Raw genomic sequence first — 16,981 nt, 5'->3', positions numbered from 1 at the left:
TATATATATATATATATATATTAAAAAAACGAGGTTCACTAATCTTAATGAACATTTCAATGTTAGAACATTTATTCATATTCACGTACCACAAATTCACCTTATTCTAAATGCGATATGAAGTTAATATAATAATACTGCTTTAATATCTTAAGAAAATAATCAGAAATACAAATAATTACGGAATACAGAATTCAAATAAATCATACAAGAGGTTAAACAGGTGTATTTCATGACTTTGATGGCTAGTATTTCGGATCTCGTCAAAATGCATTGCTGATTAGGCACAGTAATGTTATCCTTATAACTACAATCCGCTTAATAATTACTCTCGGAACTGAGGACTTAAAAAGGATATGAACTGCAATTTTCTGTAATAATGCTTTTTATGGCACCATTCATCTTACTAGATGTGAACGTGTTCACTCATCTTGTATAGACATGAATATAAAGCAGAACACATTTTTATATTTCTAACAAAAATTAACGTTTATAAGGGGAAGGGGAATACAGAAACGAATTTCATTTATTTTCAACAATATCCATGGGAAACGAACATATTTTTCAGTCTTCTACTTTTGTTTGCACAACCCCACACGAATAGACAAAGTCCTCAGACAAAGTTCTAGAATTCTGGAGAATTAGCTCGACATTCTTTTAGCGATTTTTATTACTGTATTATTATTAATTATTTTGTTGTATTTATCTATTTTATTCATTTTATTTATTTTACATTACCATCGTAGCATCGTAGAAGTCTGAAGACCAGCAAAGAAACAAAACTACTCCAGGCACAAGTTTTCCATACGTTTTCTGCTTTACTGCATATTTCGCTTCGAAAATAAGATTTATTACCCAATGCCTTTTTTAACGTTAGAACTTTTTTGTTATTATTACCCATTTAGTGCAGTTAAATCTGAACACTGCATAATCTCCGGGTAGCAGTGAATGAATTGCAAAAATATTATTCGGAAGGAAGCAGAAACTACCATATGCATGTCACCAGCAATATTCAGTGGATGGGATAACTACGGTGTCATCGCTAATCAAACGGCAAATTAATTATCTAAAGCAGATTACTATTGCCAAACAATTTCGTGATGAAGATGAATGGATATATAAGCCAATATATAGTCCAGAAAGTCACTTCCAAGCTTTGAATTTCGAAGATTCACTTACGTACTGTACCAGTACGTTCTCCAAGGATACACTTACTTACGTCGCGACTAATAATTACGTCACACACTGGTTTAGTAACGTTTCTTGAAAGGAAGATTTTTCACTTTCATGAACGTAAAGCAGCAGAAGAAAGACCATTATAGGTTCGATTTTGGTCACTAGAGAAATTTTATAGGCCATTTTTAGCAATTAGTCGATATTTTGAGTAAGCAAGTAGAGTTCTTTTTTCCTTTAAAAATTGGAATTTTAACTCGGTAATTAAGAAAAACCAAATAAACACATTGGAAAAATTGCCTTTCGTCTAGTATGATGCAAAAATGAAGGGAAATGGATGTGTGCCTATTGTCAAAAAAAAAAAAAAAAAAGTTAATATTAACAGAGTGCCGTCTACTCCTTTTCGGAAATGAAAAGGCGTTAAAATCGTTGTGTCTAATTGCCGCTAGCACCACTAGGCGAATTGGTTACAGCAGCGCGGTGTATTATTTATGAATTCCGACTCGAGGTACCTGCGGCTTTCGGTTTTCCGCACTTGTTCCGTTCTGCCGTTTGTAAAACGTTACGGTAAAGAGAAACAAATTGTGATTCTATTTTTAATTTGATGTGAAAACTTGTAAAGCAACTGCATTTGAAACTGCAAGGAAAAGATAAAGTAATATTTAATAGTACTACTTCAGAAATTTAAAATGAAATTAACTTTTCATCGAACAGATAAAAATTGATTATTTTTCTTGAAATATGAAGGGAAAACAAAACCAACAAGAAAATATTCAAAAATAGATTTTCCGACTTTGAAAAATATAAAAATGTATTTGAATCCACGAACGACCTATTCGGGTTATTCTGAACCTTGTGAATACCACATGCATATGAACAATTCTCGAAGTTGAGAAAGAGGTTCTAGAGTGCGATATAATTTCATTACAAAGCCAGATGATGAGCAAACTTGAAAATGAACTATTACTGATATGTGGAGTCGTACTTTCAATAAACGTAATGACTTTCAGATAGCGAAAAATGTAATTATAAAGTTCTTCATGCATTTTGGATCGACATGGTTTGCAAAGATTTTTCATGACTACATTCATTATTTATAAAACTGATTAATGATGCATCGTACCACAGATCAAGTTGGGATACAACGTTTTCAAAGTTGACTATGTTGAAATCTAAATATGGAGGCAGAACTGAAATGAGCAATAAAGGACCGTCATAACCAGGGCTTTCTAACTGAAGCTAACTTAGCTATGCAACTATGGCAATGCCTAGGAAGCGACAGGTTTGCAGGATGGCATAAACCTGCAAAATTGTATCTCAACAATAAAACACCGCTTTTTGTTTTTACTTTTAACTAATTTCTTGAGTTTAGTGACAGCAAAATAGTGCTTGCCTGGGCAGCATTATACTCTAACAACGGCCCTGGAGTCCTATCTAATTCCATACTGAATTTCAACCTTTTGATTTCAAGCAATGACTGTGTTATATCAAGCATAATTGTCTTTGTTTTGCACAATTATAATCTTTAATGTTCACTTATAAAAATTACACCTCTGTTTCGGCTTTCAAAAAAAAAAAAAGATTATATGTAGCGAATACATTTGACTCCCGAAACCATTGTGACGAGTGTGAAAAAAGGTTAGACACCACTGAGATTTATTAATAATATGACTTTCCTTTGAATCAGGAATCAAACTGAAGGGCAAATTTCGGTGAGTGGCATCTTAAATTCACAGAATCGGGTAGACTTTTCATGACTACATTCATTATTTATAAAACTGATTAATGATGCATCGTACCACAGATCAAGTTGGGATACAATATGTAGGTTCAGATGAAGGGGAACAGTGGAAGCTATTATATGTCACCCATTAATCATTCACCTTACAGCGCCTTTTCATATATATCTTCCTATCGACAATGTTTTTAATTGAATTCTAGTTGGTAATGAAAGCGTCAAATGAGATCGAATGTTCAAGAGGTTTTTTCAGGAATTCCTCGAGTCTCAGTCCCTTTATAAATATCAGCTCTAAATGGATAACACATGCCAAACAGAATGCATACAGCCAAATTGTCTTCTATAAATAACTACACAGAGTCAATAGCTCAGTCGGTATTGACAATGTACTTCGGCTGGAAGTTCATTGTCGACCTGGGTTCGAATCCAGTCTAGGACGAGAACTTTTTATCAGGGCTTTCTAACTGAAGCTAACTTAGCCGGTTTCATATGAAGGTGGAAGGGTTTTACTCCCCGAAACTCGGGTATTTCATCCCCCAAAAGAGGTAGAAGAATACCCACTATTTACAGTGATAGAAGACGATGCAGATAAGGGTAATCCGTCTCCCCATCATAAGCAGTAATTAGTTTTCAAAGAAGACAAAAGCAATTGAGCGTAACACGAAAAAGGAAGATAGGATGAGATATATTGTACTTCCCTTTATATATATATACATATATTGAAAATTTTACACGCACTCGTGCACATATCAACACTTCAAGATATTTCTTTAATATTTCATTGAAATAAAAATTGCAGATAAGCAATTTTTGGTATTTACCAAGGAAATTTCGCATAAAACATATTTCGCCCGTCTTAGTGTATATTTTACTTTAAACAGCAGTATTTAAGAAGTAAAAGATTTTCTAATTTAAGAAATTAGTGTCTAATTTACAACCAGATTATCACCTCACTGGAACATCGGAATGCCAGAATAATAACCAGGCACTATAGAAATTTGCAAGTGTTCAAAAATAAACTAAAAATAAATAAAACGATATTAAATACTTTAAAAAGAAAAGTAGTCCTTTTACAGAAAATGTATGCGATACAGTTACAATTTATGTTCATACTTCCTTTATGGTGGCAACATTGCTTAAGACTATTCTACTTTGTTAAATTGTTATAAATGAAAAATAAAATTGCTGGTAAAAGCCAGCGATAATATATCCGTGATTTGGGGTGAACTTAGCCAGTAAACTTAGTAGAATAATGTGAAAACTTAAAAATTTTCCCATTATTCTACTACACACGATCCACCTATAACGCAATATATTACAAACAGAGAAATTCGTATTAATCATACAAAAAGTGATAAATCTATGGCTAAGCAAATTATTTACAGAACGATAGGACAAAATGTACACTAAGAAGAAAATCAAACTGATATATGTGTGTATACTGCGGACAGAACCGTTTGCATGACGTTGTTAGGTAGTTTAGTTATGATCGAGTTTATTTAAAACAGTTGTCTCATTGTGACATGATTTGGAAGCACAATTTTGCCCTCTACATATGCACTTATTATTCACCAAACAATTTCTCAAAAACTTATGAGGAAATATAATATATGATTGCAATTCATATAACACATCCTGGGTTGAGTGGTAGCAGAAGTATACAATTTGCTTTTCTCAAACCAGACTAGAACAGCAAGCGAAAATATCCAATTTGTCAGAAGATACTGAGAGTCAGTCCAAATCCTAAACATTTCAATTTAGCCTTTTACATTCATTTTAAACTACGCAATTTTTTTTTTTAACAAAGCAGATTCAAGACCAAAAATCTTGTATTTATTTATTTTTCCTGGCAACAGTAAGCAGCTTTCCAGTAATGAGTTATATTGCGATAAATACAAGTGAGCGGTGTTTCACATCAGACGGAAGCGTTTTGCACTTCTGACTGATGTGAAACACCGCACACTCACACTTGTGTTTATCCGGCTAACGAGCCACTTTGCAGCTCGATAAAATGTAACTCAAACATCAGTAACCCAGATCCAAAGCAAACAAATGATTTCAATACGACACACTGTTTTCCCAATAACAGATACCACAATTCAGTCTTAAGCGATGGGAAATCTCGTAGCATCCTCTGGAAAGGGGCGGTGGCTCTACTGGAGTAGTAATAGTATTATATAATTTGCGAGCACAAGCTCTATGAAAAAAAAAACCCATCAAGTCCGAATTATATACATTGATATTAATAATGCATATAATTAACCGACTTGATGCTTTTTATGCTAATACACAAAAAAGTATGCATTTTTTATGCATTATTAATGTAATTTACATCGAATATAGAATTTCAGTTATGATTGAAATACAGATACGTAAATTTTGACAGAGATTTACAGATGCATTTCTTTCCTATTAATATAGTCTCTTTGAGCAAGAGCACAAACTGAGCATTTAGACTCGCAGGTAGGTTGCTAGTATCATACGGAGTTGGAAGGGTTCTTCTTCAAGGAATGTCAAGTTTTGTTTTGTGCGAGATGAAAGACAGACAAAACTGAGCAGGGAACACATGCAATATAGATACTGAAGGCTATCTTATTCCCTCAGCGATACGGCTGGTGGGGGTAGCTTTATGCTACCATACTAGGGAGATGATTATAAACAAGAGGATTTCCCGTTTCCTTCCTTGCCGCAGTATATTTTATGACTGCAGCCGTGTGTGTGTGTTCACGGGACCGGTTTGCGTTTTGAGGGATAAAAAAACCCAAGTTACCCGGAGGGGAACCATTCACCGTCGTATAAAGGATACCGATTAACTCCCCTTTAGTCGAAAGAGACCAGATAAAGGTTCCTCAAGTCACTGACGGGAATCGAACCCAGGTCTTTCCGACCTGGGTTCGATTCCCGTCTAATTCAGTATAGGGATTAGATTACCGTCTAATTCCTATACTGACTGAGCTACGGAGGCTGGTACAGCAGGCTACACACACATAATTAACTATGCTATTGGACCATTAATTAGGTTTCTATGAGGCTAAATTACTTGGCCGCAAAATATTTGATGAAAAGAATGTGTGTGTTCCATTGTGATTTGCTTTGGAAGCAAAAATACAGTTATCCCACTGGAAGCCATTTTGTATACGATAACTTTAGTATTAAGAGCGACGGCTCTGACTTTTTTTTTCGGGATCGTGATAGAGTACTCATGGCTCGTCGCAAGCGAGGAGTTTAGAAAGTCATGCAAAAAGAGCAGGGTAGACATCGACGTGTTTCATATTTTTTCTTTCTTTTCGACTTGTTTCATTTCTCTCTCTCTCTCTCTCTCTCTCTTTATTTATTATTTATTTATTATTATTATTTTTTATTGAAAAAAATCTTCGATCAAAAAATCTTGCCAAGAGGCAATCATATTGTTAGAAATCCCGTTATGCATACCAAAGTTCGATGTTTTTATTAGTTTTTGTGGTTTCAGGGCCTATCGAATTTCGGATCATGGTCGTTCACGTTTTCTTGACCGTTCAAACATCTTTTGTGCCACGTACGCTCGCGAGCTCGAGACATTATATCATAGTCACACACACATTTGTCAATACTGAGTAAGTTTCGTTTGCAGTTTTATTATACTATAAATTCGAGGTTAATGCATTGCTCATACTTTCTATTACACACATTTTCCAGCAGATGCGATAAAAATTTCCACTATTCCGATCGCTGGCTAAACTTGTACTGTTTGAACCAGAAAAGACCTAAACAATTGACTCATTTTCGTTTATTTTTTTCCTCCCACGCATCACGATTTTATATATGCACACATGCTGTTTTTATTTCAAGTATTGTTAGTATTAATGTATATATATATTTATTTTATTTGATACGTGTCTGCTACAATTTAGAACTGAAATTTTCAAAGTGAGAAGATATCTTCAGATAAGAATGCAAAAAAAAAAAAGTTTTATTTAGTAATTTCGCTAGGCGTATTTTAATTTAATGGCTTATTTTATTGAAAGAAGTCCAGTTTTTCAGTGCCTTCATTGGCCAGTCACAACAAAAATTCCAAATACACTCCAGGTATGTATATATATATATATATATACCTCCTTTCGCTGAATGACTAACGCATTCCAATCCTACGGGGCATACACAAGCGTACGTTAGCGATCAATGGGAATTTTGGGCCATTCTTCCTGTAGGCATGTAATGAGGGCCTGGACCATTGTGGGTAGACGTCTCTTCCCCTCACCCGACGCTCCAGTTCACCCCAGTTGTTCAACAGAGTTGAGATCAGGACTCTGTGGAGGCCAGTCAAGTGTGGTGACGTTCGTGTCCATAAACCACGCAGTTACAGCAGCAGCCTTATAACACGATTCATTGTCTTGCTGAAAGAGACAATGGTCAGTTTCGTAGAAACGTCATAAAGTAGGATGCATTACATTTTCCAGAATGTTCAGGTACCACTCGGAGTTTAAAGTTTGTTACACCACAAACAGAGGTCTGTGGCCAAATCAGGACCATACCATCAACACTGTCACCTCCGAATTTTATGGTTGGGGTTACGCACTCTGTGGTAAGGGACGTTCATCAGACAACCGTCACAGCCACATCCGTCCATCTGCCTCGGTAGAGGTTGCAGCGTGATAACATAACACAGCTTTCGCGTCCTACCACGTAAGCCAATGTTGTGAACTTCGGTTTTGTGCAGATTCGTATTTTAGTAGATACTCAGAACTTCACATTCAACGTGTCAGCTGATCCTTCACAGCACCCTATGGTCACGTTTGGTGAGTGTAGTGGGTCGTCCACTGCGGATAGTACCTTGAAGTTGACTACCTGAGCTTCCATCTCAGTATGGTTGATATACTGATTGTTGATCTGGAATGGTTCAATTTGTCAATAATTTGTTGAACAAATAGGCCTGAAACAAGGCATTCGATCACAACGTCTCTTTTGTTGCACATAAAACAGTTGTACTGACTTGGGAGCATCATACTGCTCCAATTTTCACTGGCTACAAGCACGCGACTCGTCACATGGCACGATGCATCTTGTTCATGGGGGGGGGGAGTGTCCTTGGCTTCTTTCAAGCACTGTGTGTATTATATATATAATGAAAATTCCACCCACGAAATAGTTGTTGGGAAAAAACCTTCTCTAGGCGATAAGCAAAACCTCTGTGCATCAATAAGAAAGCAAAGCCACGGAGACTGCCTTTGGAAAATGGGGAAAAAGATAGGACAGCTTCATACTCAGTTTGCTTAGGGAGGAGAGCTAAAATACTTAGAGCTGTTCCTGCAGTGGAAATGCAAGGGTCAGATAATCCGGGAACCGTGCACTAGAGTAGTGACGGGCACCCCCACTTCTCCAAGGAGGGGGGGGGTTAGAAATTTATGAGGAATTTGCTTTGCTGTAAACTTTATACTAACATTTTTAATGTCAAATTTCTTTGCGTTTATAATGTATCAATGTCATCATATGTTTGAAAATGGGGGGGACGGATTCCACTGTTAAATTTACGTGCATTTTGTGTTTCCATACCACAGTCAATAAAGAAGATACTCTTTTTTAGAAAGGCCGTGGATTCAAACACTGTCAAGGAAGTCAGAAATCTTTAAAAGGGATTTTCAACTAAAGAAGAATTAGTCGGGTTGATGACTGATTAATTCATTTTTATCAGATAAACATGCCACACACGCCATTTTTGATGTCTTTCTAATACCAAATTACTACAATTTTCAATCACTTCTTTCTTTTTTGCTATTTACTGTCTACTTAAAACCGTACCTTGACTTGCCATATATCTTGACTAAACCCGACCGTGATAGCTCTCCCTTTTTGCACGTTGTAATCAATAAAAAATCGTAGATTTTTTATGTGCATCCAACCCACAAAAAGGCTATTATTTTGTGGCACTGGTATTAATACTGTAGCTGGGCTAAGGATTAGGTAACTTAGTTCCCTTGTTATAGAAACCAAACAATGAACTTTCTCAAGACACTTAACATCTGTCATAAGCAGTGCGATGTGTCACACCAGGCAATGAAATTCGTCTATTACCAGAGGGTTTCTTATAATTAAGCTCTTCTATAAAAATAAAACTTTTACATTAAAAAAAATCAGCAGATCATCTCGTAATTCAATTTTCCATGCTTATTAAAATTTAAAATAAATAATTTTATACTGATCATCCTACCTTTTTACAAAAGTTTTTTTTTTCCCCGATTTTTTGCTTAAATTATTTTGCCTTTCGTTTTAAAGAAAAATTAAGAGATCAAAGAAATTGCACTAATACTGATTTAACGAGAATCGCTTATGTCAGCCTGGTTGGCAGAGTGGTTGGAAAGCGGGTACGTCCATTCGGCCATCAACAGGCTGCTGCTGGTTCAAATTCGGCCGTGAGCATAGATTATTGTAAACGTCTAAATTTAGGTGGGAGACAGTTTTTTGCTGGGTGTAAGACTACTGCCCACTTATTGGAGGTCAGAATTGACTTGAAAACGTTCCATGTTTGACTGTTACAGCAGAGGGGGGGGGGAACCTTAGAATATATATATATATATATATATATATATATCTTGTATATCTTAGCCTTCATTAGACACGTTTAAGTGAATGCGTAAACACGCACAACGTTCTGAACAATTAGAAATATTTTAAAATAACATCAGCCCCTCTCTCTCTCTCTTCTATAACTGTGTAACAGTTGTCATCTAGGTTTTTCAGCCAAGTGTTGTGAGTTTTTGATGAAGACGTCCTGGTGTCTGACAAATAAGTAGGCGATCTAATACCATCTACGACTGGCCGAAGAAGAAGATCAGCCAGATGTTTTGATAACAGAACTGGCTAATCTTCTAGATGAGCATATCAGTTGTTAGTCTAACTGTTTTGTCTTCTAGTTTACTAGTTTGTATGTTAACACCTGAATAAATCTTGTGCAATTAGGATGAAGCGTCGTGTTGTCAATTAAATTAATATTATCATCTCATTCTGGTGTTCTGCCTTTAAAACTCTTAGTCACATACTATATTCTATATTTAATACTGCAATATCCTAATAAAAATATAAAACACTAAATACACAAAAAAAAACATGAAAATATATGCTAATATAGTACTAAAATCTATGCTATATCTAAGGAAAAAAACATTTGTAGACCGCAGATATGATTGAGACTTACAAATTTTTGAAAGGGTCATACAGGATTTCGGTTGATGGAAATTTTAATTTTATGGATGGTGGGGAAAGGACAAGAGGGTATCCTTGGAAGCTGAGAATGAATGCCGCTAAGAAGGGGGTGAGGGTTAGATTTTTCTCTCATAGGGTAGTGCGTGATTGGAATGGACTGCCATTCGGTTTTATGTGTGCAAGCAGTGTGAATGAATTCAAGAATAACTATCAAAACTGGTGCGTGTAGTATGTGGCCTTCCTCGATAAGTCCCTGACTCCCTAGAGATCTCTCTTAATAATAATAACAATAATTATAATAATAATAATTATTATATATATATATATATATATATATATATATATATAATGTTCTCATTATGATTAAATTCCTCACATATACAAGATTTTATGATAATACTACGTGAAAAGTTACATTGTACAGATATTTTCGTAAAATATAGCTATTACAATATTATTATTATTATTATTATTATTATCTGAGACCTCCAGGAAGTCAAGGACTCATCGAAGGAGGGCTATAAATCACCCAAACCAGCTATCATACCTTCCCTTAAATTCATTTACACTAGAAGCACTCACTACCCCTAAAGGCAGATTATTCCACTCACTCACTGCTCTCTGTGAATTAAAGCATTATTATTATTAATTGAGCATTAAGACACTTTCATTCATATTTTTTCATTTTTTTTTCAAATTCATATTTTTAATAGGAAAACCTTTCAAATAGTATAATAAAATTTCAGACCTTTTTTGTAATTGGATTTGCATTTACCTCAAAGAACCAATCGATGAAATGAAAATTCTATCCAAAGAAATTTCCCCTAATAGAAATCGAAACTTGTCATATTCTTTTCTTATACTGAATTTTAAACAAATTTTAAACGATTAGGAAATATAAGCGCGCGCCACTGCTGGCACATGCGCGACCTTAATGAGGGTAAGAAGATACGAGACAAGGTAAGTACACAATTCCGTTTACCGAACACAGTTAATATCACCAAAGAGCAATTAAAATAACCAGCATCCAAAGGTAATTTTTTATGAGTACCGCCCACGAAAGGTTGTAGAGATATCGTTAGTATACAGTAGGTGTGGTAACGGTTAGATAATACAGAAATCTTGTTCTAGATTTCCGTATTATCACCAAACATGAGATGTTTTCAATCCATTTCAAGCCTCTAAAAGGCAGGCTAGTAATCTCGATATTTCATTGATCGCATAAAAGCAGATATCTCTGCCTGCAGAGGGAGATTCGAAACCACAACTTACTGGTTGGGAGCGAAAGCGCTTTCCACTCGGCCAATCAGGCCGACACTACCGGTGTAAAGTTATTCTTCACAGGTGCAGCAAAAATGTATTTCGCTCTTTATGTAAAGCTCCATTTATCACTGTCCCGACTTTTTGCAAAAATTAAAACTACTGGACAATTTTTCATTCATTCATGAATTGTTTCATGCTGAGGTACGGACACGACAACTAATAAGGATAGCCAGGATTATATGTACATGGCAGGGATTGTTCTTCAGAAAACTATGATATTTCATCCAGCAAAACGACTAAGTGGCCAGAAGAACACACGCAATTAATTGAAATGCACTGGCCTCAGAGATTTAGTTACTTTGTCCGTAATTGTAAAGATAGTAAATAAAAATTTAACATTAAAACGTGCATTAAAATTTATTAAGATAATAAATCAGTGAAGAAACTGTTTAATTTAAACCGTTAAAAAAATCAAAATTTTTATTATGAATTTCAGAACTCCTTCCTATCCCTATCATTCTAGTTATGCAAATCCTTTTTTTAATACAGGTACACCACCGATTTTCCGGCAACGGATTTGTGCGGCAACTCCTTTAATCCGAACAAGATTACGAGAGTTGACTTGAAATTGCCACTACAGCTAAAGAACGCCATCTGAGACCGAACTATTTCATGGATCCACCATAGATGCCGTTGCTTGGGCGCATGCTTTTAATTATTTACATCTGCACTTGATGATGATGATTCTTAGTTTATTTTGCTTACATTTCACCAAAGCTAGGGATTAAATCTAAGCAAGGGTCAGTTCATAGTGGTGATGGTAGTGCCAAGCATAAGCACAAGTGCATGCTTGCACGGTATCGTTTATACTAATAATACAGTGATTTTTATTAATGATACAGTGAATTAATAACTCAATTCACATTTACGATTTATATTTAAGTTTCTAGCAGTCCATGGTGCTTTAGAGATATGCAAGAGCTTTAATTCATGGTCCGAGATATGCTGATGAATTGTTATTATTACGTGAACTTCGTTGGTCCAGCAAGCTAATAGGCATGCTAGAGATCTCACTCTGGAACCAAGGGTGCCAGAGATGGTGTACCTGTAGTTTCTTTTTCTGATTCAAAAGTCATATCTAAGTAAATCAAACTGAAAATAATGTAACAAGTATAATATTATATTACATTGAAGATTAATGTAACATTTGAAGTTCGCTAGAGGAAAATAATTATGTTGCTGTTATTTATTTATTTGTAAAATTATATCTGTTTTTTTTTTTTCCCTTCCCAAAACCATGTCAGCCATCCAGTACTTAAGCAGAATAACTTATCGGCCTTATTGGCAAATGTCTTATCGGCCATAACAGTATCGTAAGGAAATTCAAGGAGGCTTCTGAAATATTACGCTCCACAACTCAGTGCAATAAATACCAAAGCTTAAATACTGAAGATTTGGTCTTCATTCATCAAAATTATGACATCCACAAACCTAGGATACGACACGCATTGCGTTACAGAACGTGGCATTACCAATTAGTTTTCCTGCTTTCAAACGCTGATCGTTAAATAAATTTTTTTTTTCATTGTTAATGCTATATGTTTACCTTCTCTAGTGTTTTTTTATTTATTTATTTATTTTTTTTTTTTGTAACATTAGCAAGCTCCTGACGAAGTGAACCTGTCGGCTGGCGAAACTACTAGACATTCTAGTTGAATAAAATATAATTTTTATAACTCGTTTACATCACGATGAACGTCTTCAAACCACAGAAACCTCAAATTTGTTCACGTGTTTGCTATAGTATTATGGCTTTTCTTTTTCTCTCTTTTCTTTGTCCTTTTACTCAATCGAGAAAGGAGAAGAAACAAAAAAAAATCACTCACTATACCGAAATATCCCTTGGTTTCAACACGACTTAAAAATTAAAAACAAAACAAAACATTTTTTTCGTAAAATTTGAAAATTCATAGCCAAAACAATAAATGGTAATATATAGTATTTACTTAGCATAATGTCACCAAACCGAAGACCTTAGATCTTGTTTTCGTGACATTCGTCTAAGTATTTTTTAAAAATATATTATAAGGTACAAAAATATGAAGAATCGAAATTACCAGTCGATACAACACAAAAATTCCCAATAAACATGATCGCTACTAATCAAACAATGGCTGAATTTTGGACATGAAAAAAAAATGACAATAATAACATAAAAATTTAAAAAACGTTTCTTGCCTTATTCGAGTGACTGAACGCTGTTAAGTGATAACGAGATCGGAAGCGTTAGGTTTATTACACTAGTTGTAAATAATGCTTAGTTCTTGCTGCAAAATAAATATCGCCTGATAAAGTAATTTATCCTAAACAGTGCTTATTCGTAAGTATAATTAAGAAGAGATTGGAATCAGGGATTTTTGCAGGGTCTTGGGGTTCTGCAGTTTAGTAGCGAGATTCTATTGTTAAATAGTAAAATATGACAATTACTGATTTTAAGTAGAGTCTAAAAGTCTCAGATACTAACAATTTTAATGTGCTAAATAACCACTGATTGCATTTAAACATGGTCCTGAAAAATGATAATTCTATTTACTTTATTTCTAATTGTAATTATTCTTATAAAACGAAAATTCATACATAATTATATTGTCATTAACGAGATTCTTAGCTCGTCAGTTTCGTTGTCCGAGTGGATAGAATCTCCGCTCTCCAGCTAACAAGATAGTGCTTCGAATTCCACCGTGCGTATAGATGTCTGTGGATGTCCATAGGTGGCAGACGATTTTCATTTTCTAGTGTGAGACCAAACCCTACATAGAGGGGTGTGTGTGTGTGAAGTGGCTTAATAAAGTTTCATACTTTGTTTCTAGAGCAGGATTATTTGATGTTTACGATCCAAATTTCGTTTTAAATTTGCCACCTTTTGTAGGCGAGAATGATATAAACAGTCATTCCAAATCTGTAATTTATATGAATAAAATGAGAGTATCGTGTTCTTGTTCATAACATGCTAATGCCATAAAAATAACACAGGGCACTTCCGAAGAATCGTAGAAAACAGTAGAAGTATCTATCATTCGTCGTGATGATTGCAGTAAGATAGTACGTGGTCATGTATACTAGGACACTGCTGAACATTATATAAAGAAAACAGCAACTTTCCCTATTAAGAAGCCAACAGACTCTGTTCCCTTCACTATTGCCAACATGTAACGTGTCACTATTCAAGATAGTCAAAGCGTCGACCTTTATCAGGTAGCGGTCAATTTAAGTTTCGTTTCCACTTCGGCACACTTATTGTCTTTATCAGTCTTGTTCCAAAAACATAACCGGGAAAATAATGGATACGATAATTTCTGTATTGTTTGAATTGCGGTTCAAGCAAGCTTATCGGAGACACCGTTATGTCAGCGGTTCAGTGACATAACGTTATAGAAGGTGCTCACTGACTGATAGCGAATCAGTGATTGTTCCTAATTGTTATCTACTGTTTACGCAGGCGTAAAATTTTCGTTTCCTGGTCATCCCTTCAGGAGTACAGGACGATGGGGGAAGGAAGAACTACAAAACCAAAAATAACGTGCGTAGGATTACTGGTAAGAGGAAAGTACCCATCACGCGATCTATGCTAACACTTTAATGAGAGGGATCACAGAATCATACAGCGTGAATCTGAGTTGTTAGATGAAAACAATTTCGGCCATTTTATAGAAAACGAACATTAAGGAGTTAGAACAAACAGCTGTATTGTTTTTTGAAGTTTTCGCTGCGTTATGTTGCCAAGGAGTTATGAATGAAGCCTTGATAAGAAATTTATCCTAAAAACTGGTTGATGCACACTCCCAGTCAGTGAAGATAAATATCTGGCAGGGAAAATTACGGAAATGCTGGATAATGATGTCAAAAATGATACAGAGAAAGAGAATGCGAAACGAAGTAAAAGCGGAGTTTGATACTTCATACCCCCAGAAAGAAACGCAATTATGAAAACTATAGCTAAGAAATTCATTTTCTTCAACCATTTTTTATTATCATGCAAGGATCCTTTGCGAAAGAGATAACTGAAAACTGTAATAGAAGATTACAAACACATTCATTGATTGTATTGAGAAAGTCAAATACAAAGTAGTATATAAGACTTATTATTGTTTATGTGACCATAGGTTTTTTTTTAATTACTATATATGTTCATATAATAACGCCTACCAGTTTCGCTAGCAACTGTCTAGCTTTCTCAAGGCTTGAACGGTAAACACACACAAAAAAAAAAAAAAAGAAAAGATAAATGCACAAAGTATAAAGAATACACAAATACTGTGTTTATACTTTGTGCGTTTATAATTTTTTTTGTGTGTGTGTGTGTGTTTACCGTTCAAGCCTTCAGAAAGCTAGACAGTTGCTAGCGAAACTGGTAGGCGTTAATGAACATATATAGTAATTTAAAAAAAAACCTATGGTCACATAAACAATAATAAATATTATATTTTAACACTTCATGACCAAATATGAATACTTTAAATTTACAAAGTAATATTTGAGTTAAATAATCAGTGTTTTAGTATTAAGCTGTTAACAAGAGGATCCTTACTATATTTTTAAACAGGCTAAAAGAAGAGTGTCGCTAGCACTCTGTGCCAGCGACACTCTCTTCTTAATTATAAATCGTGGCATGTATTGGTAATTTAAATAATTAACTGAATTAGTTAAAGATACCAAGCTATTTTAAACCTGGTTTTAATCCATTTCCCAAGTAAGCAAACAGACAAGTAGGTCAAGTTTGCGCATGCAAGTAGTGCAAGTCTGGGTGACTCGCAAAGTAGTGCAAGTCTTAGGCAACTCGTGGTAAAGGTGGAATAAGCTCTGATCACTATTCTTAATATTTACCATTAATGCAAAGCACATCTCCTTGACGAGATGTATGACGCTATGCATTAAAGGCAAGGGGTATTGAGGTCTCATTAGTGGGAGCCAGGCTTAGAAATACCAAGGTTAAGTAATGCAGAACTTATAAGTATTTTACCAAAACAAAAGGTCGAAACCGGTCTGGGTAGTGGCCCCTTGCCTTTAATGCATAGCAACATACATATCCTCAAGGAGATGTTCTTTGCATTAAGGGTAAATATTAAGAATAGTGATCAGAGCTTATTCCACCTTTACCACGAGTTGCCTAAGACTTGCACTACTTTCAGGCGTAAACTTGACTTACCTGTCTGTTTGCTTACTTGGGAAATGGATTAAAACCAGGTTTAAAATAGCTTGGTATCTTTAACATATATTATACCGAAGGTAAAAAACTTTCTATAACTGAATTAGGCATCAATTTAAATAATTAACTGAATTAGTTACGGTTAGCAATAAATCCAGCACCAAAAGACATGCACTATTTTACAATAGTGCATGTCTTTTGTGTGCTGGATTTCAACTGAATCGGAATTGGAGATATAGTAAAAAATACAACTCGTAATATTTTGCAACTCTGGACCGCGCGTACACACACACACACACACACACACACACACACACACACACACACACACACACACACACACACAAACCTTTCATTAGGATATTACACATAATTCCCAGCGATCATGTGAACAGTTCTTGTATCTCTTTCACAAATATTTAGGC

Source organism: Typopeltis vanoorti, chromosome 22 (assembly GCF_054136105.1).
Source record: "Typopeltis vanoorti isolate ZY-2024b chromosome 22, IOZ_Tvanoo_1.0, whole genome shotgun sequence".
NCBI lineage: Eukaryota > Metazoa > Arthropoda > Arachnida > Uropygi > Thelyphonidae > Typopeltis > Typopeltis vanoorti.
Note: the sequence above shows the minus strand (reverse complement) of the source record.